Source organism: Capra hircus, chromosome 17, assembly GCF_001704415.2.
Source record: "Capra hircus breed San Clemente chromosome 17, ASM170441v1, whole genome shotgun sequence".
Lineage (NCBI taxonomy): Eukaryota > Metazoa > Chordata > Mammalia > Artiodactyla > Bovidae > Capra > Capra hircus.
In genome coordinates, this window is record NC_030824.1 from 25,701,409 (window position 1) to 25,712,354 (window position 10,946).

General features: G+C 41.9%; 1 pseudogene; it reads right to left on the reverse strand.

Moving 5' to 3' along the window:
- LOC102174146 overlaps positions 1 to 1,375 on the reverse strand; it is a 32,424-nt pseudogene extending 31,049 nt beyond the window's left edge.

Here is a 10,946-nt window from a genome sequence, read left to right on the forward strand (position 1 = left end):
GAGCTCCTCCTGGTGGTGGCCTGGAGCTGCTCCAGGCCTCTCCTTTTTTCCCAAGTTGTGACAGCTGTTTCATGAACTGTGCAGTATGAAAAAGTCAGCAGCAGCCTATAAAACATGTTTCCCTCGTTTCCCGTTTCTGTTGTCAAGAAGCTTCTGATATTCAATGCAGTTGCCTTCTCCCAACACAAAAACAATTGCTTCTTGGAATGGATTTTTGTTCCTTGGAACTGAGCTGTCACTGCCTGGCAGCATCTGGGATCAAAATATCTACAGTCATCGTTTCAGCGTTTGACTTCGTGTCCCTGAAGACAGGTAGGTTGTGCTGTTTCTGAGCCGCCTTTGTCACTCTTGCCATCGTACACTGCGATCTTGTGTTGGGGACTCGTTTGGCAATGCCTGAGATGGCAGGAGCTGAAGCCGTCCCAGCAAAAGCCTTCCGCTGTTTGATGTATTGCAAGGAATTAAGGTTGCATCCTGCGTCAGTTCCAGCTTTTGGGTGTGGCTCCAAATCAGCCTCAGAAACTGTTTACTGTGCACTTACATGATAGATAAGAAATGCCTCATTTATCTCCTGGATTGCCTGCATCAGAGTCTGATATTACATCTAGAAGAGATTTACCCAAAGAAGCTTTGCTCATTATTTTTTCTTTATATTCAAAACACACATCCAGTTTTCTTGCCTTTACATGTCCTAAGACAGCAGTGGCAACATTTTATGGAGATCAGTAAGTCTTTTTCCCCTCTCCAAGGTCTTCTGGCAAAGAACCAAAAGCTGAGGATAGCTGAGCCGTGTTGTCAGGAAGCATCCTCGTGGCCCCTTCATCTTCCTCTTCTGGCCCCATAGCACTCCTCAGGTGTTTGACCTCATCTTCTCACGCTCTGCTCTAAGATTCTAGTTCTTGCTGAACTGATTCCCAAATCTCTGGGAATGGGCTTCCTTTACGTTTCTGCCAAAATGTATCAACTGGAGTTAAATCATACGACTTCCTGGTTTTGTCTCTAGGGCACGCTAGCACCAGCCAGGGACTTTTTCACTCCTGCAGATTCTTCCAGGTTAACTCTGTGTATGTGGAAATCGTAGGACCGATACGTCCAAGTATGATGTAGAGGAGTTCCCAGATCCATGTTTCTGTCAATGGGAGTGAAGAAGCCTTTGAAAGCTGAAGCTGCCAGCTCCCAGCGCATCACCTGTAGTGAAACCATTTTTGGCGTCTCTTAGATGTTCCGGAAACTTCTTATCTGTTTTCACTGCTCCCATTTCCATTGCTATTCCTGCTAATTATCTGATTATAGGAATAGTACCCAGCATAACAGAAAAGCAGAAGAGGCTGTCAACATTCTGGTTCGTAACAGTTTTCATTTCCGCATTTGTGATTTCTGAACTGTTAATGGCACAATATGAAACATTTCCTCATTTTTGATTGCATCATCCAGGCGTATCATTTTTCAAAGTAATAAAATCGAGATACTGATCAAAAGCTAGCTACTTGGGTAACTGCATAGCCGCTAATTCTACATTTGCAATATATTCCAGTTTACTCCTCGAAAGGGCAGAAATAAAGTTCAAATAAGCTGGTTCACACAGAGTTGATTTAAAAGAACTAGAGTAGTGGTTTATTATAAAAGGATACAACCAGGAACAGTCAAATGGAAGAGATGTGAGGTATGCGGAAGGGGGTGGAGCCCTCCCCAAGAAAGCATTTCCCCAAGTCTCCAGGTGTCCACCCACCCAGAAGCTTCCACCCACCTTTGTCACTTGCCTCCAGCTCAGACCTGCTCTTCTCCTTGGGCCAAGCCCTCCGACACTCCCCTCCCGCCTCTTCCCTCTTGCCCTGCAGAGACCTGCGCTTCCTCACCTCCACCTGCCTCCCCTCTGCTGGCTTCTCATCTGCACAGACACACACTCAAGAACCATCCATCCACACTGAAAATATCATTTCTCTGCCACACCAACTGTAGGCCACACTTCATTCTCCACTCACAGAGAAACTTCCAGGGAGACACATGCAGCAGGAGAAGGTTTTCACGGCATATCTAAGGTACTTATTCTTCCGGTGTTCCTGTCACTGTGGCCACCCCACCCACTGTGGTGGGCTGCATTCAGAGGCTGAAGGGAGTATCACAGGGGTGCCCCATCCATGTGCCATCCTCCCCCTAATAAACCCCCCACCCTGTTTAGGAACAAACCCCATGGCGCATACTGAGAGTAAAATTACTTGCTATTTATCTGAAATTAGCATTAACTGGCATCCCATATTTTATTTGCTAAATGTGACAATTCTACTTGGAATGACTTGGGTATGTCTTATCTCTCTGAAGTGTCAGCTATAAGTCTAAACAAGCACTTTGGACCCTAACTTGCATATGTCTTTATAGAAGAGGCTTCTGTAATGTGAAGTATCACTTCTCAGCCAAGGGTCCTCCCCCAGCCTGGGGACTCCAATTGTCGACCCTGTGGTCTGTGGGGAGAGCAGGCAGTAACGGGGGCTCACTGTCCTCTGTCCTCCAGCATGTACCTGGGGAAATACTGACACGGGTCCATGCAGGAAACATAAGAGGATGTTCTCTGAGCTTGTGTGTGGCAGCTGGGAGTTGGAGGCTTCCTGGGGATGTGGGGGGAAAACGTGGTGGGAACCCACCCCCACCCCTGAGCACAATGCAGCTGAGAAAACCAATGGAATCACTGTGCACTTAGCAACATGAGCCTCTGCTCAAAACATAATCATCTGTAACATGCTACAGTGTCATAAATAGAATGAAATACATAACACAATGCCGTCAGTGTTTATTTCAATATATAAGCCCACAAAAGAGCAGTGGGCATTTTGCAAGACCACATTCAAAAAAAAGATAGTCATTAAACACCGTTCAAGGATTTTCTTAAAAACAAAATCTTACAAAAGAGTCTCAATAAACACGCAAACAAGGTAAAATTTCAATTAAAAAAATTTTAAGATACTAGTAAACACAGTTTGGGGGCTTCCTGGGTGGCTCGGTGGTAAAGAATCCACCTGCCATGCAGGAGATGCAGGAGACGCAAATTCAATCCCTGGGCTGGGAAGATCCCCAGGAAGAGAGGGCATGGCGACCCTCTGCAATATTCTTGCCTGGATAATCCCATGGACGGAGGAGCCTGGCGGGCTATGGTCCCTGGGGTCACAAAGAGTTGGACACGATTGAAGCAACTCAGCATGCACGCAAGCAAACACAGTTTTATGATTCTGTAACAGCACGAGAGGAACGGGAATAAAAAGGTGAATAAAAAATTAATAAAACTAGATGGAATCCATGTGCAAATAAATGACATGTCATCTTTCTAGTGTGGTTAGTTCACCCCATTTGTCTTAAGGTCCAGAAAAGGAGGTGAAGACAGAAACAGTGAACGAGGGGCTGTGAGACCTATGGAGGCCCCTCCGAGGTGCCATCCCAGGTCTGCCTCCCACACCCCGTAAAGAACAACCTGCTCTCTTCCTCCACCAGTCACTGTGAATGGGGGAGCCCAGCTGTTGTACTATTTGCCAAAGGCAGACATTTTAAAAACATAATTCTCCTGAGATGAAATCATTAATTAAAATGGAAAATTCACATATTCTCAAAGCAAGTATAAATTAACTGGGAATTATTCACTCAGATCATTTTAGTCCATGGATGAAAACGCTGAGATGTTAAAGCTGGTGCACAGACAAGACTCTTGACACTTCCTGAGATTCTCCTTGTGCTTGGATGTCTGTGTCCCATCTAACTGCTGTTTTGATTGGATTTTTGTGATCTCTGCTCTGCTAGTGAGAGATAATGTACGTGCATTTCACAAAGATGGGAAGATTCAGGGGCCCTTCTCACCCAGACACGCACCCAGGGAGGAAGATGCCAGAAAACAAAGCCAAATTTTAAAAGCTTCCCATCTGTTTAGCTGTGTGAGTGATGAATGTTGATAGCAGGGAGAGGAGATCAGAAAACCCAGAGCCTCAAAGAAAAGAGAGTGCAATCATCCACATTCTATCATCAGGCGAATCACCTTTAGCGTTAATGCTGTATCTTTTCCATTTTTTAGAACTTTGTCTAAATTAAAGCACACATATAATGCACAAAATATATTTAACCTCATCTATGCCTAAAAATGGGACCATATTATAAATGACATTTCATGACCTACACCATCACTTGATACACTGCAGAGACCACTACACATATATTACGCAGATCTGCACAAGTATCTTATTCTGAGAGTGTTCATTGACACTATCCTGAAGTCCACTGGGCAGCTCTCTCTCTGGTCCCTCAGGATTCCCAGAGACTTTGATATCACACATGGAGATGAAATAAGTGTCCCTGGGTTGCACGTTTTCCCTTAGCACGACCTCCAGCAGTGGGTCTGCACTTTGCACACAGAACAAGTTAAACTGAAGCATGAGGTTTCTTAGCCAGAAAGCTGTGCAGAGGGGCGGATGAGAAAGGGAAGCTCCTGAGAGTCATAACATGCCAGGGAGAGAGCAGAGAAAATGGAGACCAAGAAAGAGAACTATATGGACATTTCTGAACTACTGCTAGGTTCCCCTGACCCAAGCATATATGCTCTGACACTAACCAGCACACTGTCCCCAGGGTAGACCAGCGCCCAGGTCCCACGCTGACTGATGGATAGACCAGACAAGGACAGATGCATATCGCACTTCAGAGGCTTTGGAACTGAATTGGACCACAGCCCATGCAACGAAGTCAGGGACTTGCTGCATGTACCTACCCAAGTCAACTGTCCACTAAAACAAACCTTCCCTACAGAATTTAAACAAGATTCAGAGTCATATAATATAATATTTAAGCAGCTCAGGTTACAATCTGAATTTAAATGCCATCAAGAACGAGCACCATCTCAATACCTTGCAAGAGGGAATTCCAATAAAGAGATGCCAACTCCAGGTGACACAGATATTGGAATTATCATAACTTTTGAAACAGCTATTATAACCACTCCAAGAAGAAATATGAGCACTTTTTAAACAAATGGAAAGAAAGAGCTTTTCCAATGAGAAATGGAAGATAAAAAAAGAAGCAACTGAAAATTTAGAACTAAAAAATACAATAACCAAGAGACAAAAATACTATCTGGTCTCAGAGGCAGAATCAAGTTTATGGAGGAAAACATCAGTGCCTTGATAACAGATTAATAAAATTATCCATTCTAATAAACCAGAAGAATAATACTGAAAAACCTGAACAGAGATGAGAGACCTGTGGGAAAATACAAAGAAACAAACAAGAACCAAACATTTGTGTCATCAGAATTCCAGAAAGAAAGGAATAATGTGAAGAAAATAATTGCTAACATGTTCCAATTTGCCAAAACACAGAGTTACATATTCAAGCCATCAAGTGAGCCCCCCAAACAGGACAAATTCAGAGAAAGTCATGCTTACACATATCAGAATCAAACTGCTGAAAAGCAAACACAAAAGTAACTTTGAAATAAATGTGAGAACTTTCCAATCACTGTTTGTTCCCCTGTGTGTGTCATTGTGTGAAATGTCCTCACAGTTCTCACCAGAAAACATAAAATTAGATAATAACAGAACAGCCAGTGGTTCCAGAGCTTGAAGAACTGGAGTCCACCAGAGTCCTGCTGCTGCTGCTAAGTCCTGCATGCAGTGAAAACATCTGTCAATAGAAGAAATGCAGGACTTCACAAGGGAAGGAGAAGCAGCAGAAATGGTATCTGGGTACTCCCTGGTGGCTCAGATGATAAAGAATCTGCTTGCAGTGTGGGAGACCTGGGTTCGATACCTGGGTCAGGAAGATCCCCTGGAGAAGGAAATGGCAACCCACTCTAGTATTCTTGCCTGGAAAATCCCATAGACAGAGGAGCCTTGCAGGCTAGAGTTCATGGGGTCACAAAGAGTCGAACACAACCAAGCAACTTCACTCTAACTCTCTCTAGAACTAGCTGCTTTTCTCTCTTCATTCTTTAAAATAAGAAACTCCTGGGTTCAGCTCTGACATTACAGAGTTTGAGATTCACTCCCATCCATAAAGTCAGGGAAAGCTAAACAAACTAAAATCAACTTTGCTTGGAGGCATAGAGAAATGAGGATGCAGGCAAACCACCACCTCAAAATCTGGAGAAACAAAGGATGCAGAGGGTCACACCAGGGTCTGCTCACCTGGAGCCGGAGCAGGTGGGGATGTGAGCTGGCAGGCACACTTTGATGATACTGACGTATGACTGGGCCTGAGTGAAGACTCCCCTGGGTCAAGAAGCTTCTGGTGGCCGCAGTGTCAGGGGACACCCACACCATTCTGGGTTTTACCTCCAGGAACCCCACCAGGTTCTCCCTGGGAAAACCCAAGAAAGATCCTTGTGGCCAAGGCAGAGGAAGGGGACAGCAGTCCCTGTGAAGGGGTCCAGAGCCTTCTCTTGAGCAAAAGCTGCTCTCTAGGTGGCATTGTGCCAGAGCTCAGTCCTGAAGACTGTCCCGGCCTGGAGGAGGGATCGCCCCACTGCAACACTTCCAACCTTCCTCTCATTGAGAGGGGGAGAGAGATGCATCCCTCTGGAGAAGCACGTGTGGAGTTCACAGCCCAGGGCTCAGCCACTAAAAGAGAGATTTCATCATATGATTGTAGACCACTTTCCTGCCCCAGACCTATGACTACTGGGCAGTGTTGTAATAACCATGATTACCGAAGACAGAGCTGCAGGATCCAGTGGCTCTGCAGAGAAGCACACAGGGAAGCCCAGGTCCAGGAGGCACCAGACAAAGGCACAAGGGGAACCTGGAGTTTCTGACACCTGGGGCCACAGCAAACCTCACCTGGTGTCCTTCCTACCCAAATGGACATGGAGCCTCCCACTAACGGCCTGTTCATCCCAGTTCCTATCACTCAGTACAACACGTCCTGCCTCCAACAAGGATGCAAAACACTGACTATATCACTGTCTGATGGAGTTTATAATGAACATAGGTGTAATGCACAGGATCCCTGTAACAGTGTGGGAAGGTACAGGGACCTAGATCACTACTGTCCCTGTGTTCCATATGAAATCATTAAATATCACTGTTAGGTCAATTGTGAAATATTTAAATAACTGCATTTTAACTCTGAGAGCAAACATACACACACACACACACACACACACACACACACACACAATACAAGGGATATATCTAAAAATCAACATAAATTGAAATAGAATACTAAAAACAATCACATGTTATAAAAGGAAGGCAGAAAAGAAGGGAGAGGCATTAAGAACAGAGGTAGCAAACAGAACAATCCAATAAGTGATTGGATATAATTCAACATATCAATAACTATGTTAACTGTAAATAGACTAAAACAGGGTTCAGCAAACTATAGCCTTTGAACCAAATTCAGTTCACCACCTGCTTTTGTAAATAAAGTTTTCTTGGAATACAGACAGTACCATTATCTGTGTATTGTCTCTGGTGCTTATGTGCTGAAACCGCAGAATGGAAGTACTGCAACAGAGACCCTGCTTATTATCTATCCTTTTACTGGAATAAAACCTGGAGAACATCTGGTCTAGACACACTAGTCAAATAGTGTCAGAATATTACAAAAATTCAAATACACATTTTTACTATATTGATTCTTCTGATCCATGAACATGGTATATTTCTCCATCTATTAGTGTCCTCTTTGATTTCTTTCATCAGTGTTTTATAGTTTTCTATATATAGGTCTTTAGTTTCTTTAGGTAGATACACTCCTAAGTATTTTATTCTTTTCGTTGCAATGGTGAATGGAATTGTTTCCTTAATTTCTTTTTCTACTTTCTCATTATTAGTGTATAGGAATGCAAGGGATTTCTGTGTGTTGATTTTATATCCTGCAACTTTACTATATTCATTGGTTAGCTCTAGTAATTTTCTGGTGGAGTCTTTAGGGTTTTCTATGTAGAGGATCATGTCATCTGCAAACAGTGAGAGTTTTACTTCTTCTTTTCCAATTTGGATTCCTTTTATTTCTTTTTCTGCTCTGATTGCTGTGGCCAAAACTTCCAGAACTATGTTGAATAGTAGCGGTGAAAGTGGACACCCTTGTCTTGTTCCTGACTTTAGGGGAAATGCTTTCAATTTTTCACCATTGAGGATAATGTTTGCTGTGGGTTTGTCATATATAGCTTTTATTATGTTGAGGTATGTTCCTTCTATTCCTGCTTTCTGGAGAGTTTTTATCATAAATGGATGTTGGATTTTGTCAAAGGCCTTCTCTGCATCTATTGAGATAATCATATGGCTTTTATTTTTCAATTTGTTAATGTGGTGAATTACATTGATTGATTTGCGGATATTGAAGAATCCTTATGTCCTTGGGATAAAGCCCACTTGGTCATGGTGTATGATCTTTTTAATGTGTTGTTGGATTCTGATTGCTAGAATTTTGTTGAGGATTTTTGCATCTATGTTCATCAGTGATATTGGCCTGTAGTTTTCTTTTTTTGTAGTATCTTTGTCAGGTTTTGGTATTAGGGTGATGGTGGCCTCATAGAATGAGTTTGGTAGTTTACCTTCCTCTGCAATTTTCTGGAAGAGTTTGAGTAGGATAGGTGTTAGCTCTTCTCGAAATTTTTGGTAGAATTCAGCTGTGAAGCCGTCTGGACCTGGGCTTTTGTTTGCTGGAAGATTTCTGATTACAGTTTCAATTTCCATGCTTGTGATGGGTCTGTTAAGATTTTCTATTTCTTCCTGGTTCAGTTTTGGAATATTGTACTTTCCTAAGAATTTGTCCATTTCTTCCACGTTGTCCATTTGATTGGCATATAATTGCTGATAGTAGTCTCTTATGATCCTTTGTATTTCTGTGTTGTCTGTTGTGATCTCTCCATTTTCACTTCTAATTTTATTGATTTGATGTTTCTCTCTTTGCTTCTTGATGAGTCTGGCTAATGGTTTGTCAATTTTATTTATCCTTTCAAAGAACCAGCTTTTGGCTTTGTTGATTTTTGCTATGGTCTCTTTTGTTTCTTTTGCATTTATTTCTGCCCTAATTTTTAAGATTTCTTTCCTTCTACTAACTCTGGGGTTCTCCAATTCTTCCTTTTCTAGTTGCTTTAGGTGTAGAGTTAGGTTATTTATTTGACTTTTTTCTTGTTTCTTGAGGTATGCCTGTACCCAAAGCAATTTACAAATTCAATGCAAGCCCTATCAAGCTACCAGCCATATTTTTCACAGAACTATAACAAATAATTTCAAGATTTGTATGGAAATACGAAAAACCTCGAATAGCCAAAGCAATCTTGAGAAAGAAGAATGGAACTGGAGGAATCAACTTGCCTGACTTCAGGCTCTACTACAAAGCCACAGTCATCAAGACAGTATGGTACTGGCACAAAGACAGAAATATAGATCAATGGAACAAAATAGAAAGCCCAGAGATAAATCCACACACATGTGGACACCTTATCTTTGACAAAGGAGGCAAGAATATACAATGGAGTAAAGACAATCTCTTTAACAAGTGGTGCTGGGAAAACTGGTCAACCACTTGTAAAAGAATGAAACTAGATCACTTTCTAACACCACACACGAAAATAAACTCAAAATGGATTAAAGATCTAAATGTAAGACCAGAAACTATAAAACTCCTAGAGGAGAACATAGGCAAAACACTCTCTGACATAAATCACAGCAGGATCCTCTATGATCCACCTCCCAGAATTCTGGAAATAAAAGCAAAAATAAACAAATGGGATCTAATTAAAATTAAAAGCTTCTGCACAACAAAGGAAAATATAAGCAAGGTGAAAAGACAGCCTTCTGAATGGGAGAAAATAATAGCAAATGAAACAACTGACAAACAACTAATCTCAAAAATATACAAGCAACTTATGCAACTCAATTCCAGAAAAATAAATGACCCAATCAAAAAATGGGCCAAAGAACTAAATAGACATTTCTCCAAAGAAGACATATGGATGGCTAGCAAACACATGAAAAGATGCTCAACATCACTCATTATTAGAGAAATGCAAATCAAAACCACAATGAGGTACCACTTCACACCAGTCAGAATGTCTGTGATCCAAAAATCTGCAAGCAAGAAATGCTGGAGAGGGTGTGGAGAAAAGGGAACCCTCCTACACTGTTGGTGGGAATGCAAACTAGTACAACCACTATGGAGAACAGTGTGGAGATTCCTTAAAAAATTGCAAATAGAACTGCCATATGACCCAGCAATCCCACTGTTGGGCATACACACCGAGGAAACCAGAATTGAAAGAGACACATGTACCCCAATGTTCATCATAGCACTGTTTATAATAGCCAGGACATGGAAACAATCTAGATGTCCATCAGCAGATGAATGGATAAGAAAGCTGTGGTACATATACACAATGGAGTATTACTCAGCCATTAAAAAGAATACATTTGAATCAGTTCTGATGAGATGGATGAAACTGGAGCCGATTATACAGAGTGAAGTAAGCCAGAAAGAAAAACACCAATACAGTATACTAACACATATATATGGAATTTAGAAAGATGGCAATGATGACCCTATATGCAAGACAGCAAAAAAGACACAGATGTGTATAGCGGACTTTTGGACTCAGAGGGAGAGGGTGGGATGATTTGGGAGAATGGCATTGAAACTTGTATACTATCATGTAAGAATCGAATCACCAGTCTATGTCCAATGCAGGATACAGCATGCTTGGAGCTGGTGCACGGGGATGACCCAGAGGGATGTTGTGGGGAGGGAGGTGGGAGGGAGGTTCATGTTTGGGAACGCATGTACACCCATGGTGGATTCATGTCAATGTATGGCAAAACCAATACAGTATTGTAAAGTAAAATAAAGTAAAAATAAAAATTAAAAAAATTTTTAAAAATTCAAATACACAAAAACTACATGCTCTCTATAAGAAACCCACTTTCATCACTTATATCATCCTAGGAAAGAGAAATTAAAATGATGATAAAAGA